The 19,099-nt window shown below is 46.3% G+C and overlaps 1 protein-coding gene across 2 annotated transcripts in view; it reads left to right on the top strand.

The window, feature by feature from the left end:
- The first annotated feature begins 7,386 nt into the window (after positions 1-7,386).
- The window catches only part of Mtus2 (microtubule associated scaffold protein 2), a 376,016-nt gene continuing 364,303 nt past the window's right edge, over positions 7,387-19,099 (top strand). The window contains exons 1-2 of one of the 2 annotated variants that reach the window (XM_057764364.1): positions 7,387-8,493; positions 17,767-17,837. The gene's annotated coding sequence lies outside the window, so the exon portion shown is untranslated. Of the gene's footprint in view, positions 8,810-17,766; positions 17,838-19,099 lie in introns of both variants that reach the window. The other variant, XM_057764365.1, reaches the window with a different exon arrangement.

The raw sequence follows: 19,099 nt of genomic DNA, 5'->3' as shown, positions 1-19,099 counted from the left end.
CAGGTTCTCTGCAAGAGCAGTCAGTGTTCTTAAACAGCCAAGCATCTTTCCATCTGTGCCCTTATCATATAATGCCCTAATGTTTCTGTCAGTGTTCACTGACCTCAAGAGAAACATTTCTCATATATATGTGTTTGTATTTTAAAATTTACATATGTATTTGTGCTTTTGCTGGGTGTGTGTTGTTGTGTGCATGTATTTAGAAACTATAACATAAACTAAAAAGTAGGGAATCTGGGACACTAGAAAAACTAGGTTTGAATATATTAGGCTTCCTCCAAAGACCTCTGTGCACTACATATTATTATAATCTATACATACACTTCCTGACAGGCTTTCCCATAATAAGTGTATTTTATTTTCCCATAAGCGTATAAAGCAGGATACAAAAGAACAGACCCTTAGCTGGGTAGTACATTCCTTACAGCCTCAAATTAATGTCATATTCTCAAGGGACTCATGCATTTGTAATTCAAATGACATTTAAAAAAAAAGATGGTAGCCATTTTATTTTCCTGGTGCTTCAGCTGTGGCAAACATAATTGCCTGAGGGGAATTTGCCTTCTGTGTGGGGACAGAATTTTATGACTTTTGCTTTATTTTTTACCACAAACCAAAGGCAGCGCAATCTCAAATATAAGGAGAAGCAACCCTACAGGGGAAATGTGTGTGTATGTGTACATGTGTGTGTGTGTATGTATGTATGTGTGTGTATGTGTGCGTGTGCGTGCATGTGTGTGTGTGTGTGTGTGTGTGTGTGTGTGTGAGGCAGCGTCCAGCCGAAGTGCTCTATGCTGGGTCCTGCAGGCTGTTAATCGCACATGGCGCTCTGGGTTACAAATGAATATTATCAAGAATACCAGGCTTCTTTAAAATCATGTAGGTCTATGCCAAGGGTAAATCCCAGGCAGGGCTTACCTGCAGTGTCCTGCACTGGAGTCCAGACAGGAAGGAGGAGGCACGGGCAGTATTTAAAGGCTGCACTCAGCATCCAGTGAATGCTAGAAGAGGAAAGGGTTACAGGGCGGCAACCACGCGACACTGTCAGAGCTCAGAAGTGTGTTTCAAGGGCTTCCGGTGCTGAGTTCTGCTTGATTGGGGTGAAACGGGGTGACTTTTCTCTGGTGCCAGGTTGCTGGTGGCAGAGGGGCGGGGGTGGTGGTGGACCAGAGCCCCTCCACAACCTGACCTTGCTGGAAACACTGCCATAGGAGCCGGGTGGTGGTCCAGGAGCTGGCTGATTGGGGATGTCTCTGTGGGGGCCAGCCATGATAAGCTAAGTGTGGGCAGGTCACCCAAAGGCAGTTCTTTACTTCCAACCACTATTGCCTGCCAGAGTAAAACTCCAGACATCGATGATTTTAAAAGGAGGCCTGAGTCTCAGTAGTTTACCCTGAGGCAATACCTGGTTGCAGGAGGAACCACAAGCTGAGATTACCAGACCTCCACCCAAGAACAGACCATCCAAAGAAAATGCTGGGCATTCCAACCGCTGTAGATAGGAACACCTGCCAGAACACACTCATCAGGACATCCCCTAGACAAATGTCAGTCAATCAGGGATCTTAAAACTTCAGAAACTCCTCACCCCCACCTTTACTATTATAAAACCCTATTCTAATTGAGCTCTCCAGTTATTCCAATACGTTGGACATGTGGAAAGACCAAGTTTGCAAACTTGATGAACATAAAGGCTCTTTGCTTTTACATATGGGACTCGTCTCCTTGTTGACTTTTGCAGGGACATCGTGGATTTGGGCATAACAATCTTCATTATAAATGTACATAGACCAGGATGAGAGAGAGAGAGAGAGCCAGAGAGCCAGAAATATATGAGCCCCAATCTGACATTCTTGATGCAGGGGAGCAAAAAGTTTCTGCAACCTGATAAAGTTTCTCCACTGATGCAATAATCCAAATTAGACCAAAGCAAATCAAATTAGAAAAACCCAGGTTTGATGGGTATAAGCTCCCAGATGGCTTTCCAGTCCCCAAGAGATGAGACAGGAAAGGAAGACTGGAAAACCACATATTTGGTCTCTGGGGGAGGGGGTGCAGTTTAAATACCCTTTGGGGTGGTCTTGATTATCTCTGGGGAGGGGTCATTGGTTGGTGGGCTTTCTTGGGGGCAGAGTCTGGACTAAGGCAACTCCCAAGGGAGGGGGTTTATGGTGGAACTTCCACCTGAACATTCCAGAGTCTTTGGATACACGGATGCCAAGGGCTGGGGTGAAGCCTTCACTCAAACATTCCAGGCTCTGGATATATGGATGCCAAGGACTGAGGTGTAGCTTCCATCTGAATGAGGAGTTCTGAAAATGTACACTTTGTCTTTTCTGTTCTTTCAAATTCTGATTGTATGTTTTTAAAACTAGAATCATCGGTGGGTAAAATGCTTGCTGGGAGTTTTGGATTCCCAGGACCCAGAGGGACTGATGAGAAACAGAACTAAATGGTTCTATTTCAAAGTCAGTTTAGGTCCAGGAGCAGATAGACGATCAGCTAACACTGGACGCTTGTTGACAGCCTGCTAAGCTGCCCCCATACACCCCCAAACACTGCTCCTCTAGCTGCAGCCCCCCACACACCAAAATTCTAGAGTAGAAAATTACCAACAGCCAAGTTGGACTAATGATGTGCAGGTACGGCAGGGTTCTGTGCCTGATACGCTTTGCAATAAAAAGATTATAAATTGTGGAGATGAATCCACACGCAGTGTTTGTCGAGAAAAAAGACAAATGTAAATGTCATAAGGAAAGCTATGATCTAGGCAATGTACGAGATTGTACCCTCTTGATTACTCAGCGAAGGAGGAAAGAGGGAAGGGGTTTGTTAGGGTTTCACTCTTTGCTCAGTCAGCAAGTCAGCCCTCCTGGGCTGACACCCAGCTTGGCAAAGTAGTAAAATAAACTGCTTTGGGCTACCTAACCTGAGTGGTTTCTTTTTATAAAGGAGGAGCTTTGTTTCTCATAGTGACAGGCAGGAATCTGTAATCCCTGTTCCCCTTGTGGGGGGTGGCAGGCAGAGTCAGGCGAATCTCCCCGCTCCTCCCTGGGAGCCAGTGGGCCAGCTAATCTGCACTGCAGAGCAGTTGACAAGGATGGAGCCTTCAACAAGGAAGAAGGCAAAGAGTGACCCTTGAGGCTGTCCTCTGACTTCCTTGAAGGAGCATCAGGGGAACCGGGTCAACCTGGAAAACAGGACTTGCCCCTTTAAGAGAGGCTGCCCCTTGCTCCCAGGGTTGCAGCAGCCCCCCCAAAAGGTTACAAAGTCTAGAGGTTTCTAACAGCACATGGGATGGGGAAGACCAATGAAGAAGGGGAGGGAAGATGGAAAAGGAAGGATCCTGGGAGCCTGTAATAGTCCGATCCAGAATCCTTTGGTGGACTCCCACCTCTGTGGCCCCTCAGGTCCTCTTGATGGAAGCTGTTTGTCCTCTCTGTCTGTCTCTCTGACTGGTGTTTCTTCAACAGGTGTTTGTATCCTTGCTAATTCCAAATGTCATTTTTTGATCACTACCCTTCACCTAAGACCCCTGTAGTGTGTGTAAATAGAGATGGAACTTTCCTTGTTCCAACTGCCTGGTCCCAAGTAAACAACAAAAGCTTATATTAATTATAGAATGCTTGGTCTATAGCTCAGGATTATTACTAATTAGCTCTTACAACTTAAATTAACCCATTTCGATTCATGTACATTTTGCTGTTGGCATACAAAAGAATTCCACAATAGCTCGGAATGGAGTATAACAAAGGTTTATTTATTTGGGAATAAACTCACAGAAAGGGTAGTGATCTGCAGTCCTCTGCATGTGCTGGGAACTGGAACTGAATCCAGCTGCCAAGAGGGCCACACATGTTTTTCCATCTGCATTTATAGTACATGAGACCATGCCAAATTGGGTCGGTATCTTAAAGGCTATTGGCTGAAGGAGTTCCCACAGCATTTTGTCACGTGGCTTTGTGACTTTACCTGTTCTCCAGCACATCTTAATCCTTTGGTGGCTGGCTCGCATCTCTCTCCTCTCATTTCATCCTTCTTTCTCTCTGTATTTTCAGTTTGACTTTCCCACATACCCTTATTCTGCCTTGCTAGAGGCCAAATCAGCTTTTATTATCAACCAGTGAGAGCAACACATATTCACAACGTACAACGTACAGAAGGGTTATCCCACAGCAATTGTGTGGCATGTGTGAACTCACACAAATGAACTGAACATGCATACACACTATATACATCACACATACAACACCATACACATGACTTGTATTTCACATACATACATAAAAAACACTTTATAGCCATTTTTTTTCTCTCTCTCTCTCTCTTTTCCGAAACAGGGTTTCTCTGTAGCTTTGGTGCCTGTCCTGGAACTAGTTCTTGTACTCACAGAGTAGCCTCAGACTCACAGAGATCTACCTGCCTCTGCTTCCCAAGTGCTAGGATTAAAGATGTGCGCTACCACCACCCAGCATAGTCATTGTTAAGTGTACGGTGCAGCAATGCACATTTGCATCTCATGCCCTGTCACCTTCTCCATCCTTTCCATGTTTGGAGTTAGACTGTACTCACATGAAACATTAACTTTTAGCTCTCCATGCTCTATTCTGCCCCTGTGATCATGATCCTATTTCTGTTACCCAGACATGTCTAGGCACTCCAGTGTCCATCTCTCCATCTTCCTTTGTTTGTTTGTCTGTTTTTCCCTCCAAAACAGCACTTCTCTGTGTAGCCTTGGATGTCCTGGAACTCACTGTATGTAGATCCGGGTAGCCTCAAACTCAGAGATGTACCTGCCTCTGCCTCCCATGAGTTGAGATTAAATGTATGTGCCACCATGCCTGGCTTCCATTTCTAATTTCTGATGATTGGACTATGTCCTGTGGTGTAAGGTCCTCAAGGTACATATATATTAATAACATAATATTATGGAAGGCGGAATAATATTACTTGTTTGAATGCAGTCCATTTTCTTTATTCCTTTAGTGATGGCTGCTGGGCATCTGACATTCCTATGGCATCCCACCCGCTGTCCTCTAGCATAGTCCTGCATCTTCTTGGCTCCTCTCCCTTTCAAGCTCTGATGGACGTGTCTAGTGGCTGGGCTCAAGCTGACTGTCTCCCATTACCAGATGCCATCTGTTTTTCTAAAGCCCTGGCAAATTTGGGGACTTAAAGGTCCAAAGACAATCCCAGCCAACAGAGGATAGGAACCAAAGACTAAATCGAAGTTCTGCCTGGTGACTTTGAAATAACCGCTCCTAGAGGCCTTATATGAGCTTCTTGGGGTCCTCACAGCACTGTATGAGCGTGAGCCTAGGCCTTCAGCAGTGTTCTGACTATTGCATATTTTCTTTTCCTGTCCATCTCTCTCACTGTCCTCTTGCTGTGAAGGGACAGCATGACCATGACAACTCTTAAAAAAGAAAGCACTTAATTGGGGTGGCTCACAGTTTCGGAGGTTAAGTTCATTATCCTCATGGTGGGACATGGTGGCACACAGGCAGACATGACTCTGAAGGTTTTATATCTTGATCCACAGGCAGCAGAAGCAGCTGTGTCACACTGGCCAGATCTGAGCTGCTAAGACCTCAAAGTCCACTTCAGCCGTGACATGCTACTACTCACTATGGGCTAGGCATTCACACATAAACGTCTGGGGGGGAGGGACCATTCTTATTTAGACCACCACGCTGTTTTGCTGTTTTTGATTTCATGGCACCTGCTTCCTAGGATCACCTTTGGGAACAAACCACCTGTATCCATGGTCTCTGAAGCTCCGCTTTAGGAGTGGTGATGACCTCTACTGAGATACCTGCTGATTCTATCCCCTCCTCCCCTCCGAAAAACATTTGATTCTGTTTTACCGTTTCCCATTACAGTATTAAAATATATTAAAATGCAAATTAAATTAAAATGTGCAAGTATTAAAATGCTGTTTATTTTGGAATAGCTACTGCGCACAGTAGGTGACTTGTAGTTTGGGAAATCTGAGATTCCCAGCAGGATCAGACTTAGAGCAAACCAACCAACCAATCAAACAAACAAACAGACAGACAGACAGCAAAACCAACTTGGCTTTTCATTTCTGCTCGTCCAAAAAAAAAAAAATGGAAAAAATCTCAACAGGACATGACTGCTGTATGTGGGCTGGACATGAGCTGCCCTTTCTGAGTTACCATTTGTAACCATTCAACTTCCTGGTCAACAATTTAGAACCGCCTAGAAGCCTAGAAGGTGGGTGAGATACACTCTGGAAGCATCTGGGAGGACATCTCCAGAGAGGATTCTCTGAGGGGGAGGACGGTACCTCGAGGGTGTGAATAACACCATGTTATAGAGTAGGGACCCCGACAGAATCAAAGGGCGAACAAAGAGAAAGTCAGCAAAATGGTGGCGTCCCCTCTGTTTTCTGGGAGATCCCAGGGAGTCACAGCTGGATGCTGTCAGCTGTTTATGCTCCCATGAGCTCAGTGCCTTGCCTTGTGCTGCCATGGAGACAGGTAGGCCCACGCCGGAACAGAGGTATTGCTCTCTTCTATGGGACTTGCTAGGAGGGCATTCTGTGGGCTCAGCAGTTGGTGGTCAGTGTGATGGGCAGGGTGCCATCAGGGTAAGAGGGAAAGGGCTCATTCACTTCGTCCTGGGATGGCGAGCCTGACGAGAAATGAGTTAAGAAGCTGATGCCAGTCATCTGGGGTGTGGGGATATTCCTGAACTTGGCGAAGGCTCCCTAAAAAGGCTCAAAGAAGAGGCTAACTAGAGTTTCTCTAGTTTGGTGGACACCATGAGAAGATAAGGTAGAAGGCTGGGTCGGCCTGTCCGAGTGTGCTTCCCTGGAGGATGTGGGAGTGGCCTGAGGAGGGAGCTGTGGAGTCAGAACCTCTTTGCTTCCACCTCGGAGGCTCCAGGCTTCACAGAACGCCCTAATAGGGAAGGGAAGGGCTCCAAGGAGGCTGTTCTATTTATTCTGTTTAGGTCAGGCTGGGAGTTTGTGAGCTAGGGGAGGGTAGTGGGGAAGGCGTAAATGAAATGAGATTAAAGTTTGATTTAGATTGGACTGGACTTTGTAATAACAGCCAGTCAACCTGCTTGTTAACACTCGAAGGTGACAGGAAAAGCGAGAAAAAAAAATGTACCCTAGATTCTTCCTGAGGAAAAGGGAGACCACACAGACTAATTTAAAAAGACAGCCATGTGAGAAGTGAGCTTTCATTATTTCCCTTCCCTTACCATAGTCCAGTTAGTACAAGAATTCAGCTGGTATAAAGTGTTGCTCAGTAGGGCAGTGCTGGGGTGGAGGAGGGAGCCCGCTTTCCCACACTCCCGACTCCCAAGAGAGTAAGCGCACAAGCACTAGCGAGCAAGCCCACCCCGCCAGGCAGAACTGCCTTGCTATTCTGCTATTCTTCTCAGTCGGCCCCAAGCCTTGCTACCAGAGGCCGTGAAGCCCTTGGCTTGTCTTCAGGCTTCCCAAGTGCGCCACTTTCAGGCGACCTGGTAGGGCCCCCTTGTGAAGTCCTGCGTTCATGTTTATTTCTGAGAGAAGTTGTTCATTACGAAACAGAAATAAGCTTGTTTTGAGACAAGAGCAGTCTGCTTTCCCCAACAAACCTTTCCGGGAAAGTAGATAGTGGTCTCCGCCTTTAAGCCCAGCACTCAGTCAGAGGCAGGAGACTGTTTTGTGACTTCCAAGCTAGCCAGGGCTACGTAGTAAGACACTGTCTCAAACAAAAAGACACCCCCTCCCCGTAACACGCACACAATCACACACAAAACCCTTTAAATGACCACTTTGGTCTCCCCTTCACCCCTTACAAGTTTTCCCGCTGGATCTCAATTTTTCCTGCTGCACACAATTAGAAGAGGCTGTCTCTTCTGAGCGGACCACAGCATATCTCACTCATGGGAGTCTGGGCTTTAGGTCGGTGACCTCAGGTTCTCTCTTTTCCCTGGGGTCGGAGGCCGCTGTGGCCCCATGAGCTGCAGGCCCGCGTCCGGTCGGCAGAGGGCGCTCGGCTCCCCGCCGCGGGGCTCCGGCCGAGAGGAGGCGCCCGGGCTCGTGAGCATCTCCGGGCGGCCGGGAGGGGGTGCGCGCCTTGGGCCGCTGCAGCCGGGCTGCTGTCACCGCGGACCGCACCTCGCTGGCGGGTGGGCGGGAGCGGTGTCTTTGTCCGGCGAGGCGTCCTCAGCCCCGGCCATCTCTTCGATCGGAGCCGGGCGGCTTGGGCGGTGCCCAGCGGTGAAGTGCGCGGGCGGAGGGCTGGCTGTGGCCACGGCCCCAGGTACCCCGGTGCCCCAAGCTTGCCACCTGCGCCACCTCTGCCCACGCTCTGTCAAGTTGCAGAAGACCCGGGTGGGTCAGGAGTCTGGACGCGTGGGCGCGCAAACTCCAGCTGCGAAGGAGCTGCTTGCGGAGGTAGCGCGGCCCCGGATGCTCCCGGAGGCTGCCCTGACCTCTCTGTACATCCTTCTTGGCTCCTCCAGACCCAGGTGAGCGACTCCTGTCCGCGCGTCCCGATCCGGCTGGAGACAGGTGCAGAGCGGGGCGGAGGCGGCGCCTTTTGCTGGTTTCCCTGGCATCAGAGCGCCCGCTTCCCGCTGCCCACATCCTATGCTCCGCCGGAGAGAGGCTGCAGCCCACTCGCACCTTCCCGGGATGCCAGGTTGAGCACCGTGTTTCAGAGGCGACAGCGGGTTAGCCGAAGCGAGCTCCCTCCCCCACCCCCACCCCCGGCTCGGGATAATTCGGTCCGTGTCTTCGTCTTAATTTAGCACCGATGTGTTATTTCCTTGGAGCTCTAGAATGGTAAGGCTTGCTACATCCATTTTTTTTTCAACCCCCTTCATTCTGAGCTTATGCAAGGAAGGAACTACAGGCTTGCAAGTGATGTTACTACCGTTCTATTTTAAATACAAACACCCAGAGAAGTACGCTTGGCGGCGTGCCAGAGGCGCGTGCACTCTTTGTTATGTAAGTGCCTAACAAAAATATTTGCTGGTTGGTAAAGTTAAGAGCGGTTACCAGAGACCGTTAAGAGCGCAGGAAGTCAGAGCCATGATTTCTGTCTTAGCTCAAAACTTTCCTTCAGGATAAGCATGCGATGGCTTCGATATCATTTAAAGGCGACACAAGGTCCTTTAAAAAAAAATAAGGCAGGATTTCAAGGGTTAAAACACGAACAGTTTTTTTTCTTTTATAAAGTTAAGTGATAAAAATCAGCGGGACGTCTCTGTCTAAGGATTTAAAGAAAAAGACGTGCCACCCTCCCAGCCTTTATGGCTTTTAAACTATTAGGTAATTTTATTTTGCTCTCCCGCGGAAATGGCTAATTGTGAGTTGACAGTTATTAAAGATCTACTCACACAGTTGTTTTTCAGGTAAAAAGATGAAAGTGGGAAGCTTAGGAGACGCGAATGTCTAGGCATTTCCACGGTCTCACTCCCTTGTATTTTGTTCTCGCTGGTTCGGGGTGACGGTGTTTGTTATGTTTATGGCTTTTTGGTGATTGTCAGGTGGAGCCAGGAGTGAGGCTATTGGTGCGCATCGCTTCATTTCAGCAGCCTAAGGTGTGGCTATGTGGGTTCGAGGTACCTCGGTCATGCGGGTGAAATGTAGGGACAGAAACTTGTGTTCGACTGGAGAGAAGCTAATACATTTCAGCCAGTGTCTATTTTCATCCAAGTAATGTTCTTGCTTGTTTTTCCTGCAAAGAAAGCTGCTGTGGATCCAGAGGATACCCATGGGAGGCTTAGTAGGGTACGGTGCGTTGTGCAGAGGGCGCCCTTAAAGTTCGGTAGTCCCGTGGGGGCGCTCCTTTTTGTCTTCACGATAAAAAAAAAATCAGGTTTCACTAAGGATTTTTTTTTTCTCCCACTGAATTGACATTTTCTTATACTATATCAGAGTGTGAACTAGTCAACCAAGTGCGAAAACCCTTTTCGGTATTCTTAAGGACCGAAGAAAACGGGCATCTTTTCTGAGTCCACATTTCCACACCTGGGGCGGACTCACCGAGGCTTCATGGGATCTTATGTAAGAGCTGCTCCGGTGCTTTTCGGTACTCGGTTAAACTCCCTGCTTTGGCCATTACATAATTGGCATGGAACTAGGCTGTCACAGCTGAAATCGCGGGGGAGGATGTATAAAAGAAATCTAGGCTTATGTGTGTGTGCTCTCTCACACGCTGGCGTGCATACACACACACACACACACAGGTTTTTTATAATGAATTGCTGCTTCCAAATGAGAGGGAACAGCAGGGATGGTGGTTTGTGAACCGGAGATAAGAACAGTGTGGCTCCGGAGGGCTGCTGGAATAGATAAATGTTCTGTTTAGCATTTTCTGGAGATCCAGAAGCTGGCTAGAAACCACTGAAACCCTTTACACCTGCTGACAGAGACCCAGGGGCTGGGAAGCTGGTGACTCCTGGGCTTCTGGTCCCCCACCTGGACCTACTTTGAGGGGCCCTGGGAGGAGCATTGGTCATGTATTTCTGTGGTCACACTTAGGTTTGTATGTGTCGTTTTGGGTTATTTTTTATTTAGTTTTATTTTATGTGCATTGGTGTGAGGGTGTCAGATTTCCTAGAACTGAGTTGCAGACAGGTGTGAGCTGCCATCTGGGTGCTGGGAATTGAACCTGAGTCCTCTGGAAGGGCAGCCAGTGCTCTTAACTGCTGAACCATCTCTCCAGCTCTTGGATTCTTTTTAAAATAAGGAGGATTCTCTTGATACCCTCTTATCCCCCAGTTATAGAAACCCAAGTTTCTATGACCCTGGAAACTGTCCCATTTGCTAAGTTATTCTTAAATGTTGCCTTATAAAATAGCCTTTAAAAAATATTTATTTAATGGGTGTGTTTGTCTGCATGACTGTGTGGCATGTGCATGCAGTGCCCATGGAGGCCAGAAGAGGGCATCAGATCCCCTGGAACTGGAGTCAAAATTGAGAGTGCTGGGAATAGAACCCAGGTCTTCTGGAAGAGCAGCAAGTGCCTGTAAGTGTTGAGCTATTCCCAGTCCCTGGAAACCATGTGGAACTACTGATACCACATGGGTTCCTGGAGACCAGCACCAGCTCTTGTAGTTTCTCAGGACTTCTTTTTGGAGTTGAGTGCAATCTGGAGAAAATGCAGCACTGGGGAAAGGGTATGCGCGGAAAGCAGGTTGCGGCTCATCCACATCTCAGAGGCAGGCTGCCAAGGAAGAAGGAAGAAAGAAAACAACCACTGAAAGATACTCATTAAAAAATGTTAATGGGGGCTGGAGAGATGGCTCAGTGGTTAAAAGCATTGCCTGCTCTTCCAAAGGTCCTGAGTTCAATTCCCAGCAACCACATGGTGGCTCACAACCATCTGTAAAGAGGTCTGGCACCCTCTTCTGGCCTTCAGGCATACACACAGACAGAATATTGTATACATAGTAAATAAATAAATATTAAAAAAGCCCTCAACTTTAAAAAAAATGTTAATGGGAACAAAGTGCACCGGCTTTGTTGGACCTTCCTGTACAAACTCCATAGCATCTCTCTCAAGTAGGAATTTTATATAGTGCACAAACAAACCCAGACTTGAGAAATAACTCACAAAAAGCAGAGCAGGTTGGGAAGGACCAGTCTGTCTATTGGCAGTTTTATCAGTAGATAAAAAGCCTTTAAGCAATGCCTGGGAAGTAGTCTCTTGCAAAGAGTTGAGGAGGGTCTCTTTTTGCTGAACCAACTTTTCCTTTATATTGGAACTTGAATGTCTTCAGATCTTCCCACCAGCATGTGCCTGTGTACTCTCCTATCATAATCCAAGATCAGTCCCTTGTCATCTATTATCCATCCATTGTTTGTCATCCGTCATCCACAATTCACATCCCTCATCATTGTCATCACCCACTACAATCACCTGTCACCCATCATCCATAATTCATCATCACCACCACCCACCATCAGTCACCTGTCACCTGTCATCTACAATTCATCATCCATCATCATCATCACCCATCACCAGTCACCTGTTATTTGTCATCCACAATTCATCATCCATCATCACCCATCACCGGTCATTTACAATTAACCATCCATCATCATCACCCATCACCGATCACCTGTCATCCATCATCCATCCATTTATCATCATCATCATCATCATCTACTGTCCTTTATCAAACCCACCATACTCCCCTTATGACCCCTCTCCTCAACTATGGCTTCTGTTCTGTTCTGCAGTTTCAGAACTTTGGTGATGTTACAAGACTCCTTCCCAAAACAACCGTTCCCCCAACAACAGACCCCAATGGTGTGGATTTTATGATGTGTACATTACATGACATTAAAGCTGGTTCTGTAAAAATCATTTCCATTACTGAATGTAATAGCTTTTTGTTGCTATAACAAAATACCAGAGACTGGGTACTTACGGAAGCGTCCAACCCATGGCTCGTAGGGGCTGCATGTGGCCAAAGCTACGAACATAGCTCAACATTGTAAACTTACTTAAAACACTGAGACTTTTTTTGTAACTTGATTGTGCTGTTCTGAAACATAAACTTTACAGGGGACATTGTGTCTCAAATAAAAAGGTTGAACACTCCTGAAACAAAAGAAATTAATTTTTTACCTTTATTTTTTGTGTATAACAATAATAAAGAAGAAGAGGTTATGAATTTGAGAAGGAGTGGGAGGGGTATAGGAAGAGTTAGAGGGAGAGGGTGAGGCAGAAATTATATAAATGCAATACTCATGTATGAAGTTCTCAAAAAAGTGGAAATAGAAAAACAAAACATTTCAAAATTCATCTATTCATATAAAACAAAACTTTAAAAGAAGATTTAGGTATACAGTGTCCTGTCTACATGCCAGAAGAGGGCACCAGACCGGCTTATAGATGGTTGTGAACCTCCATATGGTTGCTGGGAATTGAACTCAGAACCTCTGTAAGAGCAGTCAGTGCTCTTAACTGCTGAGCCATCTCTCTAGCCCATAAAACAAAACTTTTAAGACATACACAGATGAGGATGCTTCTACCTATAGAGTAATTCTACCCAACATAAATACAATAATGTGAACCATCTATGTAATGCTTTCTGGTATTTGCCTTGAAGAGTAAAACCAAACAGAATTAGTGACAGTGTAGTTCACTAGTTCATTTCATCTAACAAGGTCATAATTTGCTAATTTTACATGGCACACATGCAGAAGTCAGTAGACAACTCTGTGGAGTCAGTTGGGTTTCAAGGATAGAACTTGGGTTGTCAGACCTGGTGGCAAATTCCTCTACCTGCTGAGCCATCTCTCAACCCCCAAATCCTGCACTTTATTTTTTTTACTTTTAGTTTTTATTTTTTTCAAGATAGGGTTTCTCTGTGTAGCCCTGGCAGTCCTGGAACTTGATCTGTAGACCAGGCTGACCTGGAACATAGAAGCCTGCCTCTGCTTCAAAATCCTGTATTTTATACTAAGAAAGCTGCATGTCAGGTACTCAGCTATGTCTGCATAAATAGCTATTGTTCTGGTGACTTTTATCGTAGACTTTAAGCTTCTAGAAACATACCACCATGTTCCTGAAATTCTGATGTCATCTTTAGCACCACATTTATTAATCCTAAGACCTTTATTCACATTGGTTCTTTAAAAAGCACACAACCCGTTGCTGTGGTGAGACATCCCTAATTGGGGACAGGCATGGTGTCCTTGTCCTCATTACCGCACAATCTAATGGAGGCAGCCCTCAGTCCTGTGGAAGGGGCTGAGGTGGACAAGAAGGGCTCTGATAGGTGGTGCTTAGAAGATGAGGGGCGGAGCCCTTCAGGAGAAGGCAGGAGGTCATAGGTGACAGGTGATGCTTAGGAAGATGAGGGGCGGAGCCCTTCAGGAGAAGGCAGCCTGTTCTCAGGAGCTTGGTCTACTTGGAGCAGGTGTGTGAGAGGCTTGCCAAAGGAGTGGTGTGGCTGGGCTGGAGCTGGGGACTGAGCCGTGGGAAGCCACCTGCAAGGGAGCTTGGATTCTCTTCCCGTTAGCAAGCCATAGAAACCCTTGCAGTGGGGTTTGTGTTCTTGCTTTAGCATGCAGACAAGCCATTGGCTTTTCTTATTTCTATTTGGTCTTCTGCAGTATTGGAACCCCAGGGTTGTTATGAAGATTTCTAGTGGTGATCCCACCTGTGACTCCTGTGACTGTAGAGACCGTCTCGCTTGTAGATTCCATACCTGTTGGAGACTGCAGACCACCAGACCCTGAATTTCTTGTAAACAACTTGTTTTCCTCTGCTCTGAGCAGACTGCAGCTGCTCACGAGACCCTGATGGTAGGGGAGTGGGTTCTGATGAGGCTGCAGCTGAAAGATCCTGAGAGCTGGGGCGTGGCCAGAGCCCTGTATAAGCTGCCCCTGAGCACAATAAAGTGAGCATTCTTGGCATTCTTATCTCAAGGATGTCCCTGTGGCCCCGTCTGTCTGTCTGTCTGTCTGTCTGTCTGTCTGTCTCTGTCTGTGTGTATGTTTTTAAATTTTCAGCCTAGTTCCTGTAGCGCATAGCATGTAGAGCGCGGAACGGAACCCGTGTAGTTTCACACATGCACTGAGGTCATACTGGTGCTTCAGTGTGCCTGCACCCCAGGGGCACCCAGAGAACAAGAATATACGTCCTTGAAGCATGTACTGGCTGGTTTTGTGTGTCAGCTTGATACAAGCTAGAGTCATCGGAGAGGAAGGAGCCTTAGTTGAGGAAATGCCTCCATGAGATTCAGCTGTGAGGCATTTTCTCTATTAGTGATCATGGGGGAGGGCCCAGTCCATGGTGGGTGGGGCCTCCCTTGACTGGTGGGCCTCCTGGATTCTATATAAGAAAGCAGGCTGAGCAAACTTTAAGGAGCAAGCCAGTAAGCTTCACCCCTCCATGGCCTCTGCATCAGCTCCTGCCTCCAGGTTCCTGCCCAGTTTGCGTTCCTATCCTGACTTCCTTCAGTGCTGCGGAGGTCTAACTGAATAAATCCTTTCCTCCCCAGCTTGTTTTTTAGTCATGGTGTCTCTTCACAGCAATACAACCCTGAGACAGAACATAAGAGTCAAGCTTAGGGTTGGCACCTTGGAATTCCTTCAATGTTTTGTTTTAGATGCGTAGATACCTGTTTTTGGTTGTTCACCAAGGTGCAAAGTCCATCTCCTTTTGTGTATGAGGCCCAGGGTGTTACACCAGCTTCTATGTTCTATGTACTACTCTGGCTACAGTGGTAATTCACAGTGTCCCAGGGTTCCTCTCTATGAGGTTGACCAGTTGCTTCTTAGGCAGTGGATGGTCTTCCACAGAATGCCCTTATTGAGCCTGGGTTCACCCATGCATATATAATCTTCACAGACCAGCCGGGACACCTTAATTTTGTCCATACTTTTACATGTATGTTTTCATGTGTGAGCTTATATGTGTGCCAGCGATCAGCCTAGGGTATTATTCCATAGGAGTCGTCCATCTTGCGTTTTGAGACAGGGTCTCTTACTGCGACCCAGGACGTGCCAATCAAGCTAGGCTGGCTGGCCCATGAGCCTCGGGCTCCACCTGCCTCCTATTCCCTAGTGTAGGGATCCCAACTACACCCAGCTCTTTATGTGGGTGATAGGGCTCGAGCTTAGGTTGTATTGCTCTGTGTGGTAAGCTCTTTAACCACTGAGCTGTCTTCTGAATCCCTATTTCTTTAGTAGAAAACAATCACTTTTTGGTCTCCTCTTTGCTGCCAATGGTTGTAATTCCAAATGGTCAGAGCTTTTTCGTTTTTAGTAGTTCTATGTGGTCGTCAGTAACACCACCACCTGCTTTTCTCTATTAGAGCTCCCCCTCAGCCACTGTTGACACACTTTCAGCATTGCCGTGGTCAGTGTAGATGACTAAGTCTGTTTTTTTTTTTTTTAATTTAAAAAAAAGAAAACAAACTACCTTTATTTTTTCACTATACATACTAATCCAAGTTTCCACTCCCTCCCCTCCTGGCTTTTTGGGAACCTATTCTTTTTGGATGGATGCAAAGTCTCTGTTTTGAGGTGAAGCCACTATAGGGACGCTGCAGAGGGAGTGCCTCTGAATGCCGCTTGCACCTTGCATCTCCTTTAATGGCCCGTTGATGCCCTAATAGGATGTGAAGGAAATGATTGGTTCTCCCTGAGCTTGCTGACTTCAACTCTTCATTGAGCTGCAGAGTTTCAGCAGCAATGTTGGCATTGTGTTTTATCTTACATTCTATCCTCAAAGACTCAGCTTAGAAAACAGGCGACTGGTACTCAAGAGATCCGTAGGTTTATTTGCCTGGATCATGCTCTTCCATGCAAACGAAGTGAAAATAACCCAGATAAAACCGAAGGACCAGTGGTAGGCTGCTGACTTTGTGGGTTTCCTGGTGGCAGGAACATACTCTCAACCCTTTCCTGCTCCCGCTCAGAAGGAAAGGTGTCTTTGAAGATGTAACTCTTTGGTACCTAGGGACTCACACGGCTGCTCCTCTGTTGGCTTTGCGTTCCAACAGTGCTGTGCCTACTATGAATTATGTTGAGAGTGGCGATGGGGGTTGTGGTGGTTCTTAAGATAGACGGGCTATTAATACATTATCTGACAGGAGTGGATTCTTTTCATTCCGTCTGGGCTTGGCTGTGGAGCTGCTGATTTTCCTCAGTGTGGTGGTGGTGTGTGTGGTTCCCACGTGGGCACCTGCTACCAGTTCCCAACCCCTGACATCCATTCTCAGCCCGGCTCTTCTTCCCCTCTCCTGCCTCCCCCATGCCTGTCCTTTTGGTCACAGCTTTGCTTGGAGGGAGACCGCCTACATTACCAGGAGGATGCTGGGAAGACATTGCCACTTAGTGGATGGAGAGAAAGAATTGAAAAGCTGCACAGAAAGCTCCAGATTTGGAGAGAATTCATGTATTGTCTTTTGGGCACCACTTGTCAAGAGTATACCTGGACCATTGACACCGAGGAGAAAGTGGGCAGGCTTTGAGCAATAAATCGTTTTGAATACTAATTGTTTATAATGTCATTCCTCCAATATTGCCCTTTTTTCAGAAAAACTTCAAGTTTTCCATTTTTCTCAGGTAAAAATGGTTGAATATTGAATCTTGTGTCACTCAACCCAAGAATAGCAAGAATTTTGTGATATCTATCCCAGTAGGGTTTGGGAGGAAATTTTGTGTCTTTCCCACTACTTAACAGCGAATCTTCTTGTTGTACAACTGAGAAAAAGAAAAACATTTTTTTTATTTTGCTAAATTTTTTTGGAAATAACTTTTAAATGGCATAATCAATATCTTCAATGTTTTAGGGTTCATAGTTCCATTGATTCTTACTTTCTCCTGAGGTAAAAGAAAATCAGAACTGGAAGAGGACAAATTTGGTAGCATTTAAGACAACAGGAGCCACGAAATGGACACAATCACCATGTATCAGAAGTGTCTTTCCCCTGACGAAAAGGATGTCAACTTCTTTAAACAGCTCATTTCTATGGGGCTTTTATGATCATTTTTTTCAGATTGTTAATTACTCAAGGGATGAAGGCAGAGAGAAAATGCAGTCATGTAATCCACAGGGAATTAATCGGGAAATAAGATTAAGTAGCCCCTAGATCCTAGGCTTAGCGCGCGCGCGGGAGCTCAGAGGATGGTGCCCATGGGAAGACCTTGTGTGTGCCTGCGTAGAACTCAGCACAGACTCCATTTCGACAGGATGCGTTATCACAGAGCTAATGCTTACACTTGCTGACTCTTCTTCCTGTCTTTTCCTCTTTCCACTTCTTTCTCAGGGGTCCGCAGCTCGATTGTCTGCTAGACTAGATTGTCACCAGTGACCCGGAAGCTTGTTTGAGGGATCAAGGTGAGCTCACATACAATCCTCTTTGATTCATTATTCTGTTTGCACTCAGCTCTTGAGTTAGTCCCACTTCCTGGTATCTCAACAGTAAATTGTGCCACCGTGAAGAGGAAGGGAATTCCGTGGATCAAGTCAGATTTGTTAGCAGGTGCGAACAATATAGTACACTCGCAGTACAGAACGGGGTTGCAAACCCACTGCTGACCCAGCTGGCGCTCCTCTTGCTCCCAGTGGCAATTGGGAAAGTCACCAAGCCTTGGCTTCAGCAAGCCCACCACAGTGGGAGAGACTGCCCCCCATCTTATCCTGTCAGGCCTCTTCAGAGAAGATCACACCCATTGGATTGGGCCAAGCTGTTACTATTGGCTAGTGGGCTGGCTTTAATAATTTCTACAACACTGGTTTTATTTATTTTATTTTTGTTATATCATTAATTAAATAAGCCACTGGAAATGAGTTCTCACACGAAAGCTTATTTCGTGTTGTCTTTTTACAAGTGTGAAGAATACATTCCAATGGCAACTGAAACTCAAATTCAAGCTTCATGTTTTGCTAATGATTTTGAAGATGGGATGGGCCTCTCTTTCTCCGTGGTAATTAATCATCTGCCGCAACAAAAGGTTATCTTGTTATTGTAGTCATATCTATGGACAGAAATGGGGCAAGAAGCTGCAGCGGTGGGTGGGGCTTTGGTAAACTGTGCTTGATAAACGAAATTACCCAGAGACCCTGGCCTGGGGCCTCGCGCTTAGAAGCAGAGGCAGGAGGATTACTGTCAATTGGAGGCCAGCCTGTGCTATATAGTAAGTTTAGGCTGAGTGGCTTGACCGCTGTTTCAAAAACGGAAACTGATGAACAACAACAACAAAAAAACCCCAAACACAAGAGAACAAAGGCATATGGGCGGCTGGGTCATGCTCCTTAAACAAAGCCTGTTTAACCAAGAGGAGAAGCTATAGTGAGCAACGATGACCATGGAGATTTTCAGATATTTCAGAAAGGCTTCAGGGAGTCAGGGTGGCTAGCCCATATGGCGTTCCGTGCAAATTAGACAAAAGCATTCCTTCCAGACGACATTTTATTCCTGTCTAATTGGAAAGTTGTTGAGCCGAACTGATTGTTAGAAAAAGACATTTTGTTACCATATGCTAGAAAATTATAATGCAAATAGTCAAATTACCTATCAGGAATGTATCCAAGTTTTAAGGAAGATACAATTTAAAAAATCATTGAGATGTCCATAGGAGCAGCGAGTACTTCCCAAG

The sequence above is a fragment of the Chionomys nivalis genome, chromosome 3 (genome assembly GCF_950005125.1).
Source record: "Chionomys nivalis chromosome 3, mChiNiv1.1, whole genome shotgun sequence".
NCBI lineage: Eukaryota > Metazoa > Chordata > Mammalia > Rodentia > Cricetidae > Chionomys > Chionomys nivalis.
The sequence above is the reverse complement of the archived record's forward strand: the minus strand, read 5'-3'. Positions and strand labels throughout refer to the sequence as shown.